The sequence below is a fragment of the Peromyscus californicus genome, unplaced genomic scaffold, assembly GCF_007827085.1.
Source record: "Peromyscus californicus insignis strain IS unplaced genomic scaffold, ASM782708v3 Scaffold_8__1_contigs__length_139910024, whole genome shotgun sequence".
Taxonomy (NCBI): Eukaryota; Metazoa; Chordata; class Mammalia; order Rodentia; family Cricetidae; genus Peromyscus; species Peromyscus californicus.
Window position 1 is genome coordinate 51,315,122 of NW_026294606.1, and position 24,889 is coordinate 51,340,010.

Sequence of the window (24,889 nt, forward strand, 5' to 3'; positions counted from 1 at the left end):
TGAATTCTACTTAAAAGCACTTTAACGTAGTACCTGTCATGACCACACATGTGGTACACCAATCAAACTGCTGTTCTATCTTGCAAACTCCGTTTACAGACTTTTATCTATGGAAACTCTCTCAGTCTTCCTCTTAAACCTGGCTCTTCCCTCCTATGTTTCCCTCTCTGTGATGTGTCCATCCCTCTATTATAGATCAAGCTCCGTTATTTTACAGTGATTGATACACAAATCATCTGTTCTGTTACTCTGTTGGCTTATTGAAGTCAGCCTCTGTCTTAATTATTCTTGTTTCCCAATGTCTTTCAATGTGCACTTACTGATTAAATTCATGATGCCAGTGAACATGCTGTGACCTTACACTGAACAGAAATAACTTTGATATGGTTCAAATATTTCTAGGAAAGTCTTTGATATGGATATTATCTATAAATTATTATTAATCTAAATCTAAACATTTATAATCAAGAAAATAAAAAAGTCTCCTTCAACATATCCCAGGTTTATATCCCATCAACTAATTTTAGCAAGAGATTTTAAGTGTCTTAAAAATGTTTAAGTCAGCTGGACTTGATGGTTTATACCTACAATCCTATCAGTTGAGATGCAAAAGCAAAAGAATCAAGAGTTCAAGGGCATCTTCAGCTACATAGACAGTTCCAGGTCAGCCTGGCCTACATGAGACCCTGTAGTTGAAAGTTTTCTTCAGTCCTGCCTGGCAGTCCCACAGCTGCTTATAAAACAATCACTCAGAGACTTAATATTATTTACAAACTGTATGTCCTATGGCAGGCTTCTTGCTAGCTAGCTCTTATGGTTTAACTCAACCCATAACTATTAATCTATGTATCACCTTGTGTTCTGTGACTTTACTGGTCTGCTGGCATGTTGCTCCTTGGGCAGCAGGCTGGCATCACTCTGCCTCTGCCTTTCTTCTTTCCTGTCTCTCTCCTTGGATTTCCCACCTGCTTCTAAGCTGCCTTGCCATAGGACAAAGCAGCTCATTTATTAACCAATGGGAACCACATATATTCACAGCTTACAGAAAGGCATCTCCTAGCACTTCCCCTTTTCTATCTAATCAAAAAGGAAGGTTTTAGCTTTAATATAGTAAAATTATATATAACAAACAGTTATCAAGCAAGAATTATAGTTACAACATCTAGTCTATTTGTATTTGGGAAAATTAAAGAAAATATTCCATCATCTATTCTATATTTGCAAGTCTAAAGTTTCATATTTAATTTATCTTTTATCATAACCAAGGAGAATTATAACTATAACTATTTAGTCTTCAACTACATCAAAGACCCCAGAAGGATATAATATTACCTAAGTAAATGGGAAGTGCATTGTAAGCAACTTCCAAAAATCTAGGATGATAGAGACAGCTGGCTGCCTGGACAGTCACCCAAAGTTCCTCTGCAACATTGGGGCATCCATCTTCAGCCTATAGGTCTAGAGTTATTTTAGTCACATCTCCCTGTGTCCTGTAGAATATCTGGCAGTCTCCTCTGTGAAGCAGGAAACTGAAGGACCATCTCGCCTTGTTTTGGCAAAATTTAGAGGTCATTTTTCCGTGGGTCCTGCATGTCCACTCTATACAATATTTTGTCACTCAATCCAGGCAAGAACAGTTTCTTGCCCAAATGGCCAGTCTGCCAAGAAGATAAACTCCATATAGAGTGTCTTCAATGCCCATCTTCCTCTTTGAAGTAAATCAATGTTGCCAGGAGTAGACATGTCTCATTGTCCAGGAAAGTCTAAGTTTTTGAAACATTTTAAATGCCATATTCTGTAGGTTTTTGAAGTGTTTGAAGATTACCTACCTAATTGAAATATATCTATGTATATCTATAAAACTTAACTAATATGACTATAAGTTTGATTATCATGGATGACTAATTATTAATCTGTATTTCTTTTTTTTATAATTTAATTTAATTTTACATATCAGCCATGGATATGTACCCTGTCCTCCCTCCTCCTGCCCCCCATCCCCCCAGCCCACTCCCCATTCCCATCTCCTCCAGGGCAAGGACTCCCCTGGAGATTCAGCTCAACTTGGTAGATTCAATCAAGGCAGGTCCAGTCCCCCCTCCCTTCACCTAAGCTGAGCAAAGTGTCCCTGCATAGGCCCCAGGCTCCAAACAGCCAGCAGAGATCCACGGCCAGGCCCCAGGTGGAGCTCCAGGAGTCCAATTGGGGAGAAAGAGGAGGGATTGTATGAGCGAGAATTGTTGAGACCGTGATTGGAAAAAGTACAGGGACAAATAACCAAACTAGTGAAAACACATGAACTATGAACTATGAACCAATAGCTGAGGAGACCCAGTTGGATCAGGCCCTCTGGATAAGTGAGACAGTTGATTAGCTTGGACTGTTTGGGAGACCCCCAGGCAGTGGGACCAGGACCTGTCTATAGTGCATAATCTGTATTTCTTAATTATGCATTACAATTTCAAATGAGCTACACAAACATAATACCTTAAACGAGAGTAGAAATATACATACAGTATAACAAAATTAACTTTAAATTTGTGTCAATAAACTAAAATCATAGCAATGTAAAACATTTTAAACAAATTGTTGCTCTTTAAAAGTAGATTCAATAATCCACCCTTTTATCCTATCATATCTATACTATCCCCTTTTCTTTTTTAGAAAGAGATCATATTTATAATCAACAGCAAATAAAAATAAACATTTATAAACAATATTTTAGGAATTTGGGCGTAGCTTTTCATACATACTACTTCCTGCTGATTGGGGATCCTGAGAAAATTAAGAATTATGGTTAAATCTTGGCTGTAGTCTGTGAAGATGGATCATCTCAGCCAGTTGCTTTGAAGTTGATTTTGGATTTTGGATCATCTGGGCCATGGCTCTCATTGAAGACCTTTCAGGGGGTCTTGGTTGATCAAACCATATTAACCTGGAAGCAATCTACAAGTTCTCATCTTCTGTGGAAACAAAAACAGAACCTCTTCTACAAAACAACATATCCTCAGACAAAAATTTTGAAGTCAAGATACCTTCAAAATATACATATAGGTTTAACTTAGTAGCCTTTACAATCAAATGTCTTTCTGCTGTTAAAAATCCCAAAGACAATATAATCCAGACTCTCTGTGTGATTTCCATCTTTATGTGGCTTATTTTTTATATTACTTTTACTATCACTTTAAAGACTTAATCTTCTAAAACTATCTATTTCTTTATATAACTGTCTATTCTCCTTTTTCTCTCTCTTCCAAGCCTACATACATTTTTACATACGTTGTAAACCATTTAGAGGTTTATTCCATTTGAATCTGTCTTTTGTAAATCTATAATCCTTCTCTGGCCAGGAGAGATGTTAAAATGCATAGCTAGGATGAAAAGCTATAGCCTTGGCTGCTGACTCTACCCCCATCAGCTTCCCAACATGGCCGAGGTACCCAGGAGAGTCACACTTATCCTACTAACTCTGGGGTCCATGCTGCCATCAGGTAGTGCACAACTGGCCCATAAATCCTTTTTGTCTGTATGAGTAAAGGCTAAATACACCATGCAGTGTGCTATGCAGCTTAGAGACACCTTTGTGTACTGAAGCGGGAAACCACCATGCTGCGCTTAAGCCCAAATGCTGCAGCATCTCATGGCCCGTATGAGACATGAAGTAGGAAGCTGTTTTTGGCTCTGTTTTAGAATCTCTTACTAAATTCTCTCAGGTTTTAGGTAGAAACTCGAACCAACATGTTGGGCAGCCAAATGTAGCCAGAAGTTTCCCGAGTCTTGCCTGCCTCCCTTCCTCCATGCGGTCCAGACAAATCTCTCTCATCTGTGGTCCTGCAACTACTCAGACCCAAGTAAACACACAGAGGCTTATATTATTTACAAACTGTATGTCCTATGGTGGGCTTCTTGCTAACTAGCTCCTATAGTTTAACTCAACCCATAACTATTAATCTGTGTATCACCATGTATTCCATAGCTTTACTGATCTGCTAGCATGTTGCTCCTTGGGCAGCAGGCTGGCATCTCTCTGCCTCTGCCTTTCTTTCCTGTCTCTCTCCTTAGATTTCCCACCTGCCTCTAAGCTACCTTGCCATAGGCCAAAGCAGCCTATTTATTGACCAATGGGAACAACATATATTCACAGCATACAGAAAGACATCCCCCAGCAAGAACCCATCTCAAAAACTCACAAGAAGGGAGGCTGACAGAGATGGCTCAGCAGTTAAAAGCACATGCTGCTACACCTGAGGACCCAAATTCAGTACCAGCATCCACATCTCAGGCTCACAAGCACCTGTAACTCCAGCTCCAGAGGGGCAGAAACCTTCTGCTGGCCTCCATGCACATGTACTCACACGCACATACTCCACATGGCCACATACACATGATTAAAAATAAGTTGTTTTTAAAAAAAAATCAAAAGAAAGGTAAAAGTAAATGTAGAGTTGACTCTGCTACTTTCTCAGTTTATCAATAAGCATATTATTTTTAGAATCAGCCTCTCAACAACCATATAGTTTCCAACTTCCTATTAGCTTAGAAGAGAATGATTACCTCTAATCAAATTTCTTTCTTTCTTTCTTTCTTTCTTTCTTTTTTTTTTTTTTTTTTTTTTGGTTTTTCGAGAAAGGGTTTCTCTGTGTAAGCTTTGCACCTGTCCTGGATCTCACTCTGTAGACCAGGTTGGCCTCAAACTCACAGAGATCTGCCTGCCTCTGCCTCCCGAGTGCTGGGATTAAAGGCATGCACCACCACTGCCTGGCTCTAATCAAATTTCTAAGAAAATAGTTTTTAAGGTTTATTTCATCATAATAATTATTGAATTTATTGTAATTGCTTTTGCCCAACACTTCCAAACTAAGATCATCATGAAGTATTATTAGTCATTTAATTTATATGAATATGCATGTGTGCCTGAGTGTGTGTACAATGCCCATGCAGATAAGAAGAGGGTATCAATACCCTACCCAAGAGTTACAAATGGTTGTAAGCCATCATGTGGGTGCTGAAAACTGAATCCAGGTCCTCTGTAAGAGCTATATGCACTCTTAACTATCTAAGTCATCTCTATAGCTCCCCATAAAATATTTTTAAAGTACACACATGAAAGCAGCTATTTGTATGTATAAACATTCATATGCTAGAGAAAAGGCACGTGTATGCTTTATCTAAATACTTAAAATACATATTTCACATGTCCAAGAAAGAATCATACTAATCTGGTTTTCTAAATGTGGACAATGTATATGTTAGGGATTTTTAAACATCCGTGTATGTCTGAGGTATTTATTTTAAAATACAGTGAGAAATAACAGAACTAAAACAAAAAAAAAGACCCTACAGCAATGAATAAGAAACTAAATACCACATAGAGAAGGACTTAAAATTGTTCAGTGCATATTACCAAATTTACCATTCTACAGTTTTGACAAGAAAGACCACTTATTCCATGAACATGATGTTTTTCCTTTATATGTGTGGCAGGGAGGGGAGCATACATGTATCATGGTGCACCTGTGAAGTTGAGGGGACATTTGGAAATCCATTCACTCCAAAACGTTTCTGGAACCGGAACTCAGGTCCTCAGACTTGTGTAGTAAATACTTTCACATTGTGAGCCATCTCACCTGCCCTAAAATGGTGCTTTCAGGCTCAGCAAGCCCCCTGGCACCTTACTGTATACCAGTCATACACAGTGAGGCCAATCTGAGCTGATAAGTTCAAATTATTAAAAAGCAAAAATTACGTCAAGCAGCTCAGCCACCCTACATGGCTATAGATAGGTAAGTGGAAGGACTAAGCTAACAAAGACATTTTTAAGAGAGGAAATTGGGCTGACGATGTGCACTGGTATTCAGTGTGTGAGCTATTTTAGATTGACATGCATCCAGTGCAAAGAGGTAATCTTGAATGAATTATATATAAAGAATATTCATCTGGTTACGTAAGCAGAAATATAAGAGTCATGTAGGCATTAGCACACTGTTAAAGCTTTGCATGTTCAAGTAGTTTGAGAGGTATAGCAAGAATAATTCAATAATACAAGGAACAGTGTTTTTATTATTCCCAGTGATGATACTTGGCAAGGCTCTGGGTTGTTTCCTAATAGTATTTTCAGTTTCTATTTAATGTGCTTCAAGTTTAAAATGTTTTATTGACTGGTTTTAACATATTTTTTACTAAAGGACCTACAGTTGTGCATTGAAATTGGATAGCAATGTCCACCATCTACCGAGTTTGTGACTATGCAGTGAGGTGTCTTAAACATTCAGTCATTTGTTATCACAAAGAGAAGATGCAAATTGCGTGAAGTACACTGTATAGGTAGCCAGGAAAAAGCATGTGAAAAGTAAGGGAACAGATTGTGCATATGTGTCCACCTGTGTGTGTTTGTGCTTGTGTGTGCCTGTATTTCGTGTGTGTGCATGTTCGTGCTTATGTGATTGTGTGTGCATGTGTGCATAAGGTGAGTGTGTGTATATGATGTTTGTGTGTATATGTTAGTCTGTTTGTGTATGTGGAAAAGGAAATATTAAATACCTGTATTCCTTTACAACTAGTAATATATAAAGATTATTTTTCTTTTTAATTAATTTACTTATGTGTATGTACATGATGGGGGATGCAGATGTCATAACACAAGTGGAAATCAGAAGACAACTTTATGGAGTTGATTCTCTACTTCCAAGTTTAGTTGGGGTCTGAGAATTAAATTTAGTTCTTTTGGTTTTACAGCAAACACTTTTACCTGCTGAGTTATCTCAGATGGCCCATTTGGGTTTATTTGTCTTACAGCTGTATTGGGCATCACCCATGCTGGACTACTGCTTCACAATGGACACACAGGCACACCAATAAAGTTGACTTGAAACAACTGCGTCTCCTTTTAATAAATGAAAGAATCCATGCATGTACCTTTCTTCCAAGTGTCACTTCACATTACAAAACTTGGCACCATTACTCACTAAACTTCAGATGCTAATCATATCCAAATAAGTGTTTCAGCATGGTGCCCATGTCTTGTTTTTCAAAGGGTACATATATTTCCGTGATTGCTCTATTCATCCTAATATTTAGAACTGTCGTAGAATCTAAAGTAGAAATCCTCAGGACTGTCATGATGAGATTGTACTGAAAAAAACTGTTATGGTGACTGGAGGCAGACAGAAAACCACTGGTGAGGAAACCCTGCCAACTTCATAACAACAACCAAACAAATGGGGCAATTGTTTTTGTTGTCTAGTCAAAATTCAATTCCTGTCTGTGCTGAATCATGGAGTTAATACCACATACTGAGTTTTTATTACCCAGCCAGAAAACAGAGCTATGCAAATAGGGCTATTGATCTGTACACATTCCTGAATCTGAAGTGTAATTTGGGATGTATGTTTAAAAGCTTATGTCAAAGCAACAGTTCAAACACTGGAAAAACAAGTGATCAGCCACATTGCTCTACCAGGCCAGTTTTCTAACAGAAGGGTTAATCAATCATTTTTAGTGATTTTGAGATACAACCTAATGATCTCTTTATTAGGCTTAGCAAGTCAAGTAAGTGTCATACTTATTCACTAGACTGCAGTGACACTGATTGGCCCATTTATCCTGGGGGAAATGGAAAGCATAACTATGCATGTGCTCTAAAACAGTGTCTCCTTGGGGCTGGCCAGATGGCCAGATGGCTCAGTGGGTAAGAGCACTTGCTGTGCAAATATAAGGACCTGGGTTTGGATCTCAGCACCCATTAAAAGTTGAGTATGGCTCCATATGTGCCTGTAATGCCAATGATGGGCGGGGAGCAAAAATAGGAGAATAGCTGGGGCTTGCTGACCTCTAGCCTTGCTCAGGTTTAAGGAGAGACCCTGTCTCAAGAGAATAAGGTGAAGAGGGACAGAGAAGGATACATGATGTCCTCCACTGTCCTCTGCACACACAGTCTCATGTACCTATGCACACATCCGAGCATACACCACACACACACATACCACAATCATACATGCACACACATATGCACAACAAAAATTTTAAAATATATATGTTCTTGTCTCTCCATGAAACACAGATTCATGTCTGGGAGCTTAGCTATGTTTTAAGTTCTCGGAATATATGATTTCAGTGGCTTTCTCAAATCAAGATTATTCACCTTTTAATGCTCAATATACAAATAAACTAGCTACAAAAGATTTTCTAAACATTAATAGTAATCCATCTGTTAAGTTAAAATTTTTTTAAAAAATTCAGATTTCTAGAATATAGACAAATGATACATGGCTTTTTGACTATGGGGTAATGTAGTGTGGAGATGGAGACACACAAACTCTCAATGTTAATTCTGCCTTTTCCTCCTCTGCTTTATGGAGGCAGCAAATTTTAAATGATTTCTCACAGAAAAAAATGATTAACAAAAGACATCTGGACTCCCTGCCCAGAGTACCAAGGGCTGACACAATACAGCACTCTGAAGAGACCAAAGCTCCATTACAGGATCTAATGCCACTAGCATTGAGCCTATCAACATGTATTAGCTAGTCTCCTTTGCCTACAGCTTCCACGTAGAGGAAGTATATATTGTAAGGTACAAAAATTAAAATGTTAATGGGGTTGGAGAAAATGGCACAGTGGTTCAAAGTGTGTGCTGCTCTTCCAGAAGACCTGAATTCTGTTCACAGCACCCACATTGGGTGGCTTACTACCATCTGTAACTCCAGTTCTCAGGAATCTAACACCTTCCTCTGGTCTCCACAGGCACCCACATACAATTATACACACACACACACACACACACACACACACACACACACACACACACACACAATAAATAAATAAATAAATAAATAAATAAATAAGCAAATTAAATATATAAACAATAAATAATATGTTGGGCATATTATTCAGTCTGAGTTAGACTGAATGCCCCTCCTATGTATTCTTTTCATCAAAAGATCAATCACAAGGTTAGGGTATACTAATACAAGGTTTTTTTTAATTTTAGAAAGTATGTATCTGATGAACTTTAATACCATTCCTCCTTCACACCTGGACAAAGACCTCCCATAAGACTAGGGAGAAGCCTTCTTAAGGAGAAGAGACATCTTTGTTTTGTGCTCAGACTTATTCTCTTCTCACCTGATTTAATGAAGCCAATTGCTTCTTGGTGGGTGTGGCCATCCCTGTCCAACCCCACAGTGTAGTAGGTGAAGACAAGGCATCTCTAGAGGCCAAGATGCTAGCCAACTAGCTGAATCAGTGAGAAATGAGCTCTGTGTTCAAGTAAGAGTAAGAGGCCTTTCTTCAATATATAAGACGGAGAATGAGCCAGGAAGACACCAGAGATCAGCCTTTGTTCAACATACACACAAATGTGAAACAATGCATATGGGAACCTACACACACACACACACACACACACACACACACACACACACACACACACTATGTACACATGCAAAAACAAAACAAAATGTTCCTGGTGCCTATGCTTCTGTGTCCAAATGGCTGCTGAGCAGAAAGTATCCTTTTATATGAGTTCTCCCATGATTCTTCAAACTTCTAAAACTCTCCTCCTCTTTACCTTGTGTATTTGTCCCTTTGGTTTTATAGCTTAACTGTTGCAATGAAGTGTTCAATATGACTCCAGCATTAGTCTTATGGTACTTCATTGCCCTTGACATCAGAGATACTTCGTAACACACTTAGTTACTTTTCTATTGTGGAGATATGACATCATGCCCAAGACAACTTGTAGTAGAAAGAGTTTAATTTGGGGTTTATAGTTCTAGAGGGTTGGAAACCATCATGGTAGGAGCACGACAGCAGGCAGGGAGGCATGGTGCTGGAGCAGTAACTGAGAGCTTACATCTTGAGACATAGCCATGAGGCAAAGAGAGATACACTAAAAATGGTGTAGGTATTTGAAGCTTCATAGCCCACCTCTAGTGACAAACCTCCAACAGGGTCACACATCCTAATTCTTCCCAAAGAGTTCAACCAACTGGGGACTAAACATTCAAATATATGAGCCTCTGGGGGCCATTCTCATTCATATCACACACAAACATCTAGTTGTTTTACTTTGTGTATATCTTCAATTGCTAATCCCCCTTTGTTTTGAAAATCTAGACACATTTCCAGTGGGGGTAAGAAGCCATATAATATGTACTTTCTCAAATCCATAACCAACTAAACCTCATAGGCACCCAACCTGGGTCCTTGGCCAGCACTGCACACAACACTCCAACATTTTTAGCTCTTTTCTGTCAGTAGGCTGTGGGCTAACTAGTCCATGTCCTCTGATCTAGAAGACCTTCCCTTTCTCTTCCACCTTGACTATGTCTAATCACATTTAACATTCTGACCTAAACTGCTTACCTTGTAAGAGTTCTGAATCACCTGAGTCAGACCCTTTGTTTATTTACTAAATGTCTAGTAGATAAAATGAAATAACTCACTCTTTATATGTTCATCCTGCTGTCCTTAGTAACCATGGATAGACCCACTCACAGTGTAGGGCTCCTAAAAGATGCTCAATAAGGAGATATTTAGTTAGTTTTTGTATCTAGAAAGTTCAAAGTCACCTACCAGTGTTCCTTCACCAACACTACCCTCCTTTCTCTTATGCCCACTGGAACACTGAATCCTCCAAGACTCCTAATGACTAAATTTTTTTCACATCTATCTCCCATCACTTTCCTTTTAAAGTCTATGGGTTTAATAGCCTGTGAAAAGGTCATATTAGCAAATCAATCTATCTCCATATTCATAGTCTAGTAGAAAGCCATTAATAACCAGCCAAAGCTCTGGACCTGGGTCATGATCATGGAGCTTGGTCCTACTAGATATCTAAATCAAGTATTTCATGGGCTTCCCAAAGGATTTTCCAACAATCCCTTGAAAACTCCTGTTAATAACTGTGATTACTAATGGCTCTCAAGTTTCTGTTAAATTTTACCACATAAAGCACAGGCTTTTTAACTGCTTCATTATTAAAGCAGAAATGTTTTTTGTTGGAGACCAACAATGCACAGCTTTTCCACTATATCAGTTAACCTTGAGTTTTGAAAGGCTGTTTTTAGAGTTTTCAAGAAAGGTTAGAAATAATTTCAGAGGAGTACAGTGATTTTACTTCAAAAATATAAGTTACAGCTGAGTATGGGAAGATGACCAATCTTTCTTGAATGACTCAACTGTTAACGCATCATTAGAGAATTAGGAGAACTACACCCCATCAGGGTGGCTTTTCCTAAAAAGATTACTACAAGGGCAGGGGTAATAGAACAGTGGATAAAATCATGAAACCCACGCTTGAATCCCGTGTCCACATAGGAAGTCAGATGTGGTCACACACTTGCCTGTAGCCCATAACATCAGGCCTGCAGGTTCTAAGACAGGATCGCTGAGGCTTGCTGGCAGCCAGCCTAGCTCCAGTTTCGGTGAGGACCCTGTCCCAAGGATTAATACAGAGAGTGTTGGAGCAGGGCACCTAACGTCCCCTCTGGTTCTGCCAGTGCACTAAAAGATACACATCTATATACACGGCTGTAGTCAGCACAGTTTTTACAACACACATCACAGGTGTGGAGAGGTGGAAGCAACATACTAGGGTCTCTTTGTGGTAACTAGCTGTAGAGAGCTAAGTAGACATCAGACAAGAGGCTATTTGTAGGAAGCTAATTTAGAGTAGAAACAAATAATTGTGAGAAATGAGGAAATCTTGATTTTTTTCTTTTTTTTATAAAGAAAGGTGCTGCAGGACCCCATCCGATCAGACTATTAACTTACTATTCTGGGCCATCCAGCAGTTGGTGGAACTAAAGTATTCCTCTTCAGTATGAGCATGTAATAAAGGCAGGAAATGGTTCAAACACCATGCTAAGCTCCCTGGAACCCAGCTCTGCAAAGATTTTGTGTGTGTGTGTATGTGTGTGTGTGTGTGTGTGTGTGTGTGTGTGTGTGAGAGAGAGAGAGAGAGAGAGAGAGAGAGAGAGAGAGAGAGAGAGAGAGAGAGAATGAGAATGTGTCTTATTAGCTCAATTCTTAGCGATCTTTAATATTTCTCACTTTACTCACTTGGAAGTTATATTAGGATGAAGAATTACAAATTGAATACAAATTGAATAAGGATGCCAGGAAGTGAATCTCTGCCCGGGTTATTCATAGCAGATAAAGGAAATTGAAATCAGAGTTTAAAATTAATTTTGCTAAATAATGACTATTTTAGTTAAACATTGAAAAAATAATCCAGAAATCTAATGTAAAGTAGGATATACACCACACTCTATAATACTGTATATGATTGTCCTAAATAAGGAAAGAGTAGAATTGTGTGAATTAGGAGTTGGGAATCTCCAAAATTATGTCAGATGTGTAATGGACAATATTATACAATGTAGAAATATAGAGAAAGAAAATATTTAATGCAACTACTTAAATATGAATGTGATTACCTAAATCATATGCTAAAAGATGTGAATGTGATCAAAGAAAAATTTACATTTAATTCTTTATCAAATATTTGTATTAATTCTTTGAGGATGTCTTACAATGTAGTTTGATCACTTGCACCAGCTAAGGCTCTCCCTAACTCCTCCAGATTCACCCTGCCCTCACTACTCTCCTCAACTTCACGTCTTCTTAATTTTTAAAAAATACCCCAAAATATGTGGCTCTTGGTAGATAACCACCCTCTAGCTCCACATCCTCACATCCAGAAATAACAGGCAGGACAAACTAGCTGCTGGGTTATTTACATTTAATTCTTTATTCCATTCAATATATCACCTACATATTCAATATAGTTTCTTAGTCTCAGGGTTATTAACAGCACTATATGTCCTAACCACTGCAATTGATCACATTTTTCTAGACAGCAAAATACACTTTGCACTAAAGCCTTTAGCTTTATCTTGCTCCAGGGTTATTAAGGAGACATAGCCACACACACACACACACACACACACACACACACACACACACAGAGAGAGAGAGAGAGAGAGAGAGAGAGAGAGAGAGAGAGAGAGAGAGAGAGAGATGCAAACACACACAAGCACACACCCACAAAATTTGTTAAAGAATGTGCTTCCATTCACCTAAGTGCCTCCCTTAATTATTGTAATTTGAATTTCAAGGAAAAAATAAAATATTGTGTATTTTATTTTCTATTGTAACTGAAAAAGGTTTCACAAAATCAGTGTCTTCAAATGGCAGAAATATATTCTGTTTGTGGTTCTGAAGGACAGAAATTCACAATCATGCTGTCAACAGCACTGCACTAGAGACTATAGGAGAAAAGCACTTAATGGCCTCTCCCAGCTCCTGAGGCTGCCCCTTTCCTGGACTTGTAGACACATCATTTCAATCTATGCCTCCATAGTCACATCCCTGCTCCTCGGTGGGGGTCACAGATCCCTCATAAGAGAACATGTGATTCAGAGTTAAGGACCCACCAGGGTAAGTGGATAGTCTTCACATCTGAATACCCTTAGTATCCAAATAAGGCAGCATTTCCCAGTACCTTGGTGCGAGTCATTGGAGCCATTGCTCATCTCAGTCTGTGCTGTAATCTGTAGTATCTTGCTCTCAAATAATTTTAATTCTAATGCATTTTGTAGAATATGTTGGAATGTGGGTGTTAACTAGGGGTAGATAAAACCAATCAAAACCAGCCAAGCTATGGTAGAACCAGACAGAAGGAATTTTAAGTTAAAAATACAAAGTCCAGATTACTTTTCAGACAAATTCTTCATTTATTATCAGTTTCTGAGGTTGTATGAAGCATTGTTGTTTTGTGCTAATCAAAAATAGTGGAAGTTAAAAATGCATTTTAGTAAAATCCAATTTGATGGAAATATATCTTTTAAGAGTTCTTAACATTTTCCTTAAATGCTCATACAGAATATGTTGAAAGTATACTGTAATCTTTACTTCTGGATGTTTTACAAGTCCATGGTTTGGAGAGTAACTCTGTTTTTCCTCTCATGATATTTTCTGTGCATTAAGATAGCTGACTAACTGGTAAAATTATTAACAAGGACAGATAACATCCTTGATCTGGTTTCGCTTTCTGGAGCACTTCTGACTGACTCAATAACGTATATGCTAAACCACCATGTAGCCTAACCATGGTTCTCATCCCAAGTATCTATAATCTTGATTCAGAAGCTTCCTTAGAGGAGTGGATCAAGATATAGATATTTACGGGCATTATGTCACTAAATTTGTTATTATGCCAATGAGTTTAGGTGCATTCCCATTGTCCAGCAAAACACTATTCACATTGGAATGCACTGTACTAGCAGTTTATCACAGTATTAGGACTCTCCTAGGCATCTTAGTCCCTCAGCTGGCAGCAATTATACATGCCAATAGAGAGAAATTATAGCTATTAAAACACATTACATCTTTTGTATGGAGTTACTGCTCTTAACTTAGATACCTCATTTTGGTTCATTTTTATTCAAGCTCTTAGGTGCATGCACATTTTGTTTTCATGAATCATTTGTGTCCAGGTTATTTACTTATTGATTTATTTATCTATTATTCTAAATCCCTATCCCACATAGGGATGTGGTAATACCCTATGAGACATGAAGCATTTTCCTATTAATAGAAACATGAAGGGGATTTTGAAGAGGGTTCTTGTACTTTATTTTCATGAGAAATGTTTGCAGTTTAACACTGAGTTTCAGTTCTTACAGAACTTTCTAATTCACAGTTATCTAGAACTTGAGGTCCAGTGACAAAATAATGACCCCAATGTGATGCCTGGCAAAGTATTACTTTTTCTAGTTAAAAATGGGTTCCCTTCATTGGCTACAACTATACATGATGTGTCTAGTGCCAATAATAAACTCATAAATTTAATGATAAACTCAACAAATTAAATGGTAAACTCAATGATAAACCTGCAAAACCTCTACAGAATTTATAAAGTCAGCACCAAGCTAAATTGACAGGATTGGGACCTTGGCTCCAGAAAGGCTGAAAGAGCACATTCCTAGCAAACTATCATTGTTTTTAAATGATTACACCAATTCATCAGAGATGTCATTAATGATTTCAAGAATATGGAATTATTAAGCCTTTGCTAAAATTGTATGGATTGCCCTCAAAAATAATGTACCTGAACTATTTAACCTTTATATAGCTGAATTGAAGCTGGTGAGGTGCCTCTCAACACTTCCTTTCTCATTTTAAAAAGCATCCTGAGGAGCTAGAAAGATGACTTGGTGGTTAACAGCACTTTCTGCTCTTTAAGATAATCTGGGTTCAGTTCCCAGCACTGACTTGGCAGTTTATAACTGGCCTGAACTCTAGTTCCAGGGGAATCTGAAGCCCTCTTCTGAACTCTGGCCACCTGCAAACACACATCACACACACACACACACACACACACACACACACACACACACACACACACACACACACAGAGAGAGAGAGAGAGAGAGAGAGAGAGAGAGAGAGAGAGAGAGACTCACACTCTCTCTCACACACTCTCTCATACTCTTTTCCATGGCTGGCATTTAAGGATAAACCTGAATTTATGGTAATGAAACCTGCTGGGTTTCCCTGACTCTACCTCTCTTTTCACCTGCTAGTAGATTCTTGATAGGTGTGTTAAAGTTCCCATTGGGGCTCTGTCTCTTCGCTCAATCTCTCTGCTCTCCGTTACCCTCCATCTGATGGTCTTCTCTGACTGAACTCGAGACAGCCCTTCAGTCAGGTGTAAGCCTGTCACCATTTCCCAGGAACCAGAGGAAACTGGGGGAATATGAGCTGTGTCTCTAATCCTGGTATGCTACCCAGCCAAGTTCTTCATATCTGTGACACTGTACCCTAGCCTGCTGTGGAAAGCCAGTTTGCAACATCCTAAATAGAAAAGCAGGGCAGAAACTTGGCTTGTTGTGGGTACCACTGCCTTTTCTCAACCTAATCTTCCATCTTATGGATGATGTGGACAGATAGAACTATTGTAACGCACTCCTCTTTCCCTTGGCTTCCTCTCTTCCATTCTTGTTTCTTGGTCTCCTTTTCTCCTGTCACTCATTCCACAAGAATCATAAAAAGACACTTTCCCTAGATCTTATGCTCTTCTGGATGCAACCCTGATAATTAATCCCTGAGGAAAGATGGAGGCAAGGTTTCTCCTTGGCAGAAAACACTGAGCACTGAATGCCCTGCCTAGTTGGTGCTTAATAAAGTAAAAGATACTGACTGAGAAGTGCCAAGTTTTTTCTCTCATAAATGTACTGGATCTGAACATCTAAGCTAAAGACAATCAGAATTTTTCCCTCTGTTTCTTGCCATTAGGCAGGAAGGGGAAGTTTGCATTAGAAAATAATTAATGGTGAAAAAGTAGAATACATTGGATTAATATACATAATTACACCCAAAATTGAAGTATATATGTATATATGTATATACATACATATGTAAAAATAATTGTCCTACCACCAATTAACTATATGATAGTAAAAATCCTGCTTATCTAACTCTCTCTAAAATGAGGGTTTTAAAGTCTGCACCAGGCTGGGAACGTAGCTGACTGGTATATACTTGCCAAGAATATGTGAAGTTCTAACTTCAGTTTCCAGCACACACTCACTGACAAAAGTATGTACTTCAAAGAACTGCTTTTAAAAGCCTAAACACATTCTATGAGATTATAATGAAGGACTACAGCCTCAAAATTATTGAAAACTTAGATATTCTGATGACATTTTTCTGACACTGGGTGGCTTGTTTCACAAATTAGTCCCTGCTGATTCATCATAGAATAAAAACTCCAACGGCAGCTAAGAGCTAAGGAAAACTGTTTCCTACAAATTCGGGGGGGAGGATTTATTTTGAGGGCTGTGTAGATGGCTCAGGAGTTAAGAACACTTGCTGCTCATACAGAGGACTTGAGTTCAGTTCATAGCATCCAAGCCAGGCAGTTCACAATCCCCTGTAACTCTAGTTCCCTGGTATCTAATAACCTCTTCTGGTCTCTGCAGGAACCAGCATATAAACACACACACACACACACACACACACACACACACACACACACACACACACACAAATAGAAAATATTTTTTTTTAATTGGCTACTCATTCCCTTCTAAGGAAATCAAACACAGTATGGGGTTTCATATTTTTGGTTTTTAAAAAAATGCAAGAAAGAGGCTAAAGAAATAGCTAACTGATAAAGAGCACACAGCATAGACATAAGGACCTGACTTTGATTCCTCAGAGCCCTCATAAAAAAAGAATCAAGGTTTTTATAAAGAAAGGCAAACATAGTACTTACGTCACAGCCCTGGGGAAGTAGAGACAGACAGATTCCTGGCAGACAGATCAGATCCCTGGAGCTCAACACTCAGCCAGCCTCATCTACTTGGGGAGTTCCAGGCCAGAAAGAGACCATGTCTCAGAAAAACAAAATGTGGAAAGTTGGACTGCACCTGAAGAATAATACTGGTGGTTGATTTCTGGCCTCTGTATGCTTTTACACGCCTACCTACAAAGGAGAACATATACATACATATATACACACTCAGACAAAACACATCCAAGGTGACAATTCTAGAAGGACAAGGTCAGGTGCTCCCGTTCTTCCTGGAGAAGACAGCAGAGCTGTGACAGATTTGGAAAATCTTTTCTTTTGTGTTTTGTGTTTGTTACCAACAACAGCAGAGTGTTTTGTGTACTGAACTCCAATCTATTCTGGTGCTTGTGGCTCAGTCATGTTTGCTTGCAGCTGAGCATATGGTTGATGTTTCAAATAATTGACAGTTGAAGGTGCTTTTCAAATAAAAGTGATCGAGTGGTACAGGGTGTTCCCTGAATTCACGGAGTTTGCCTGAGCATGTGAGGTAGGTTAACATTTAAATAAACTGCTGAGCGAGGTGAGTGACTTAAATGTCACTAACGTGGGTAGGACATATTTATTAGAAGGTCTGGACCTCTAGCTTTGGGGTTGAGTAGAGATGTGCCCATTCTATTCTCTGACCTGGAAAATTAGGTAAACAGAAAGAAGGTGAAGTGAGCTGAGATTATACCGGTTACATTGTCTGTAATAACGGAGAATGCTGGTCAGTCTAGGGATATAAGGTGAAGAGGGGGTGCTGGTTTAAACAGAGGAGTTTACATGAAAGTCTGCAGAGGACACTTATTACCAGAGCCTTTGGGGTCAGAGGCTGGGTCTAAGTGCAGCCACCCTCCCTCTATACGCCAATTAAAGGGACAAGTAATAGCAAAAATCAGGGGAAACAAGGAGGTTTATTCAATGTGGTCATAATGAGAAAAGAGGGAGGGAAAGTCCAGTGACCTACAGACCCTGATGTGTCTCCCATAGCTGGACATAAAGCTTAGATTTAGAGGCAAAAGACATGTATAACTAAACAATCCTGGTCACGATGTGGTGCTGCCCATCACTGACCCACGCTTGACTCAGTTCCAGTGTCTCATGCAATGTAGTTGGCAAGTTACCAGAACTGAGTGAAATCCCTTCCTAGGAGACAAGCTCCTTCTTCAGCTGGTACCAGGCTTCAGTCTTTTCTTTTGCTTGGTGAGAGATTCTTGGGGAAATCAACTTCTTGAGATCCATTGTTTTAATAGTCTGCTGGCCAAGAGAAAAGCACAAGTGTCTCTCTAGAACATTTTCCATCCTGTCAGGTCAGTATAGGGGTAGCCTATCAGAGATGACCACTCAGATACAGTTTATAGCCAACTGAAAATCTTTATTCCAGCCAGCTGAGACCACACTCAGGTATTCTAGGACCTAAGTGTGGCCATGAGTGTTCAGAATATGGGGTTTTTGAAGGCAGAAAGCATGTCCTGGCATCTCAGCAGCTTTAGGAGGTGGAGCTTCACAGAAACAAGCAGTTTAACAGAAGCTAAGTTAAGCAGTTAGCTATAGGGGATTCTGCACAAACAGACTAAGTGAGGTAAGTTAGCTAGGAAAATTTGACTTTGGGTTTCTAGAATAGAGTTGGATAATTTTCCATTCTCCATCAAGGAGATCCAATTCTAGTAAACCTGAAACGGCCTCAGCAATAGTACAAGGTGGAGGAATCTTTGCATTGTTTTGTCCTATCACATTGGTTACAAACTTAGGATCCCTGTGCCCACTCTCCTTCCCCAATAAGTATCAGATAACAAAAGCTGTCTAGACTAGGTAGTCTTGGGGTAGGAGAACCTTCTCTTGGCAAACTGAAACTACCCAGAGAACCAATCTGAAATAAGGACAGTAAGGGAATACCAGGTAAAAAGACAGCCAGGGCCTGAGATCTCCTCTCCATTAAGCACCAATCCCTGCACTACACCTTTGCATGAGCTCTGAGGACCGTACAAGTAAATAATAACAGGCAGCCAAAATGCAACTGCCATGTGAGCAAAGTATCTTAAGTAGTGTCCTAGGGACACTGTTAGTACAGGAAGATGTTTCAATAGCAGAACTACAAACACTGTCTCAGAAGTAAAGGACAGAGATCTCCAGATCAAAAATGTCCACTGAGCTGAGGGGATGGCTCAGTGTGTAAAAAGAAAAAGTGAATTCATATTCCCAATATTCGTGTAAAAATCTGGATGTGTTTAGAATTCTAGCACTGGGGGTAAAGACAGGGTAGATCCTGGAGACTCATTGTCCAGCTGATTTAGAGGAACCATCCAGCTCTAAGCTCACTGAGAGAAACGCTGTCTCAAAATGTTAGTCAGGGAAACAACTGAAGACATCCCAACATCACCCTGTGTCCTCCACAAATGATTTAACACAGATGCGTGTGCGCGCGCGCACACACACGCACACACACACACACACACACACACACACACACACACACACACACACACAAAGGCATATCGACTGTCCACAAACTAATATAGATCAAAATCCATATGAAGGTGTTTGCATTTTAAAGCACCCTGAAACCAAGGCTGTTGGGGTGAAGCAGTGTTCAACACACACACACACACACACACACACACACACACACACACACACACACACATCCTACCTCAGAAACCACCTGTGGGTCTTACAATGCTGGTAGCTGGGTCAGGACAGAGTTGCCTATAGCTGTTTCTAGTTCTAGTGGCTTCTCTAGAGCCCCTTCAAAAGGGCGTCTGTCAAACTCTGCTCTGAACTTCTCTTGTTCTATCTACAGATTCTGTTACCTGTCCTTTGTTGCTTTCTGTTGCCAATGGCAGTGCAGTCAGACCATCAGAAATGTCCCTAGATTTCTAGCTTCAGATAGAAGCCACCAGAGCTCCACTTCTATTCTCTTAGGAGTGACCTTTGCTCTTATTTGTAAATGTAGGTAGACAAGTGGTACATAAATGACCCTCTCTTTCCATTCCGATCAGTCCTCACTATACTGGTCAATGCACTGGCATGAAACTGGCGTCTTTAGCTTCTACCACTGAGTTATGAAATTGTCATGTCCCAGATGCTGTGTTAAGTAATTTACATACATCTAAATAGCCTGAGCAAGCATCCAATTGTAAAGTTATAGCACTCCTCATTTTAACTCAGATGTGATCTGAAAGCTGTGTTTTTTAACCATCTTCACACCAAGATCATGTGCGAGCTGCAAGCCAGAACTCACACATGTGCAGGGGAATCTAGATGCTGGTACCAAGAAGATGCATTCCTCACCCAAAATGCCTTTGATTTCCATGGTGTTTACACAGGAATGAATGGAAAACCCCCAAGCCACTGTGAGAAAATAGAGAAGAGATTGCAACGTGAAAGATTTCACAGCTCAGTCCTTTTCTCCAGGCTTTTAGGGGGATGACAGATACTATTTTCTGCCTGAAACAGAACAGCTTGAATCATGATTTTCAGGCTGGATGTCAGTTAGTTTTTGTCTGAAGTATGGTGTCGATGAAGGTCGTGTTGAAGGGGGTTTCCTAATTCAGTATAAATTGGCATTAAAATGACATGCATGTTTTCCAACCAGTATCAACCAATATTTAAGAACCATCAGGAAGGAGAAAATTTATATTATTTGTTTCCAATGCAATTTTAATTCATCTTCCTCTAGTCATAGCTTCTGCTTTCATTAGGTTCTATAACGCATCCTTGGTTTTGAGGATGACTGTTGTTTTTTTACGTCCTTTTGACAGAATAATTTTCCCCTCATCAAAATAATTCAGTATATAGTGACAGTGGGTGCCGGATCTTGATGGCTGTGATCATAAGTGCCTGTGATGCACATAAGCCCATTGTGGTTATTTTTATTCCAAAGAAAGCTATGATTGTGTTATTAAAATGTCCACAAAGCAAAATCAAACTTCTTTCCCTGTAGTCCTTATTTCTCTGCACTTATTTATATACCTCTTAGAATTTAGCCTTTACTTTTTTGGTTGTTTGTGGTGGGGTTTTTTTGCCTTTACTTTTTAAAAACAATTGTTAGCATATATTCAATATACAAAATAATGGGTTTTATTATGGCATTTTCCTAGAAACATGGGATGTACTTTGACCATATTCACCCACTAGTGTCCTCTCCTGGTTATAGTCTTTCATGTCATATATATGATCTCCTATGTCATTCATTCATAGATAGATACATACATAGATACATAGATTTAGAAATACATATTCTAGTTTTCACATATGAAAGAAAATATGATATTTGTCTTTCTGAATGTGGTTTATTTAACTTAATTTGATGATCTCCAGTTCCTGGAAATGACATAATTTTGTTGTTCCTTGCAGCTAATAAAACTCTGTGTATACACTTATACACTGTGTGTATAAGTAACATTTTCTTTATCCAACTATACCAGTCCTGCAGTTTACCTGAAGGAACATAAGTCAGAAGACAGCTTATTCACTGTAGACAAGTCATGGCATCAGCTTAGGTGCCTACCAACAAATGGACAGCTTGATTTGTGATGCTATCTCTGAAACGCCTTCATTGTCTGCTTCACCTGGCTCAGCATCCTACATTTTCCCAAGCTCTCAGGTGTGCGTAGACATTCCTAACCTTCACCTTATTTTGGACACCCATGGCCCAGATGGCTCGCGTGGTCTCTTCCATTCCACCTGCCCTCTGGTGACATAACCATCTTCTTTTTCCTTCTTACCATTGGATACCAAATTCTTCTTATTCCAGAATGTCACCATTCTTTCCCTGTCTATAATCCCTTCTATCTTTCTAGTGTAAGAACAATTAGCTGTCCAGTTTGACTCACAGGTTTCTTTATGATAACAATAGAAAAGATAGTGATGCTGAGGAATATTCTTTTGCAAGAAAAGGCTCTCTATATAAAGTTAGTACTATTGACTTAACACTGATACATTTTGGAACCAACACTCTGACATTAGTCTGGCAACTCCTGGGGAATCCTCTACTCAAACCACTTGCTAAAGTCCCAGAATGATTTTTTCTAGATTATAATTATTGAGTGATAATAGACCTTATTTCACATGCACATATATTAAAAACAGTGCAGTTTCCTATAACAATGACATCCAGGACAGTCACAGGCTAAATCCTTTGTGAGCATTGTTCTCCCACATATAGGGCTGCTGACCCAAGTCTCCTTTGGCAGCCATCTCCAGGTCCCAGGGGAAATCACCTCATTCTTTTCCCATGCTGTTCTCTTTAAACAATTTCGTCACATTTACTCAGAGCACTTCAGAGAATTTTATACCTATAATAATCTCATCCCTTTTAAATTATTATTTCTGAACCTAAAGCTTTCTTAGAACCCACCCCCACAGCAACTTTACCATTCTGGGATATCTTTTCTCAGAATTTTCTATCAAGCCTTACAAAGTAACTGTTAGGTATAGAAATTGGATCAGGTCTGTCACCTTCTGGTTTCCTGTTCTTTGCAAGATGCAAGGGTGGTCTTGATACCACTTCATCTAAAAGTAGCCTTCACTGTCACACACAGATAAGCAAGGGTTAGCCTCCTGCTTAGAACTTGGAAACAGCAGGTTTTAGAATTAAGGCTAGGTTACTTATTTCTCTATGTGAAAATAGTTTCAAGGGAAAAAATAGTCACAAGCAGTTCACAACTTTTCAGATCATTCAAAGTCCTTAAAGGAAATACTGGGAAATTCTTTAATTATGATGGCTACACTTCTATAAGGGGTGAGAATTCAAAGGCTTTTCTTCTGACCCTCTCTTGTTAATTATTTTCTCTTTCCTTCCTTTCCCCATCTCCCCTCCCATCCAAATCCACCCCTTTTCCGGCACTCAGAACAAAAACGGTATCTAAAGAATAATAAGATAAAAACAAAACAAATCAAAATAGGAAAAAAAAAAGAACCGAAGAAAAAAGTGCAAAAAATACATATAGATGCAGAGACACACACATTTGCACACACAAGATTCCCATAAAAATACAAAAACAGAAGCTATTATATATATATGTGTGTGTGTGTGTGTGTGTGTGTGTGTAAGATAAACAAAAATTAAAAATTAAAAGTAAATAAAATCATTAAAAATAAATATATACCCCAACTAAATATTATGAGACAATGAACCTTCAAAAATGCTATTGAGTTCATTTTGTGTTGACTATCTACTGCTGGGCATGGGACCTGTTCTTAAGAGTGGTTTGTCAATGGCATCAGAAAATTTGAAGACAAGTGAATGGAACTAGAAAAAACTCATGTGAGTGAGGTAACCCAGACTCAGAAAGACAGACATGGTATGTATTCACCTAAAGTGGATTTTACCTATAAAGTAAAGGATAACCATGCTATAATCCACAGACCCAGAGAGGCTAGGTAACAAGGAGACTCAAGCGAGGAAGCATGGACCTCCCTGGGAAGGAGAAATAGAAGAGATCTCCTGGGTGGACTGGGGGTGTGTGGGGATGAGAACTTGAGGGATTGGGTTAGGGAGTGGGTGGAGGGGGAGAGTTCTGAAAAAGGTGACTGGAAAGGGGAGGAATTTGGGGTCAGGTAGATGCAAGGGAAATTCCCAAGAATCTACAAGGATGAACCCAGCTCAGACTCCTAACAATAGTGAATCAGTAGCCTGAACTAGCCATCTCCTATGATCAGATTGGTGACTACTCAATTATCATAAGAGAGCCTTCATCCAGTGACTGATGGAAACAGATGCAGAGATCCACAGGCAAACATTAGGCAGAGTTCAGGGAATCCTGCTGAAGAAAGAGAGGAAGGATTGTAGGTGCCAGAGGGGTCAAGGATATCACAAGAAAACCAATAGAAACAACTAATCTGACTCACAGGAACTCAACAGAGTCTGAATCAACAACCAGGGAACCTCCATGGGACCAACCTATGCCCTCTACATATATATGACAGTTGTATAGCTCGGTCTATTTATGGGACTCCTAACAATGGCAGCAGGGGCTATCCCTAATGCTTCGGCTGGCCTTTGAGAACCTATTCTTCATACTGGATTGCCTTACCTAGCCTTAACACAAAGGGAGGTGCTTAGTCTTACTGCAACTTGATATGCCATGCTTTGTTAATACCCATGTGAGGCCTACTCCTTTCTGAATGGAAGCAGAGGAGGAGTGGACTGACGGGGTAGATGGGAAGAAAGGAGGGAGGAGAAAATGCAGTTGAAATGTATAAAATAAATAAATACATAAATAGATAAAACTTTAATGAAATATGAAAATATAAAGCATGTCACCATTGACTTTATAACAATGATTTAGGAAAACTAAAATAATTCTGATGACAGTGACCATATAAGACATGTATTCAGGTAAAAAGTCTTCACACTGGAAAATACTAAAACAAATGACATGCATTTGCTCCTTTACTTCATTCAAAAATCTTAAAGTTTAATGTGGCTAAATTACAAGTTACTTGGTAGGGAGAACTCTGTTCTCATTAAGTCAAGTGTTTTTTTCATATATATGATTTTAAAAAAAAAAAAAAAAAAGAATGGTTTGTATCCCAAGTGAGACT

At 39.1% G+C, this 24,889-nt stretch overlaps 1 protein-coding gene across 17 annotated transcripts in view; it reads left to right on the forward strand.

The window, feature by feature from the left end:
* Chrm3 (cholinergic receptor muscarinic 3) overlaps nt 1-24,889 on the forward strand; it is a 474,104-nt gene that overhangs the window by 133,933 nt on the left and 315,282 nt on the right. The gene's annotated exons all lie outside the window — the stretch shown is intronic.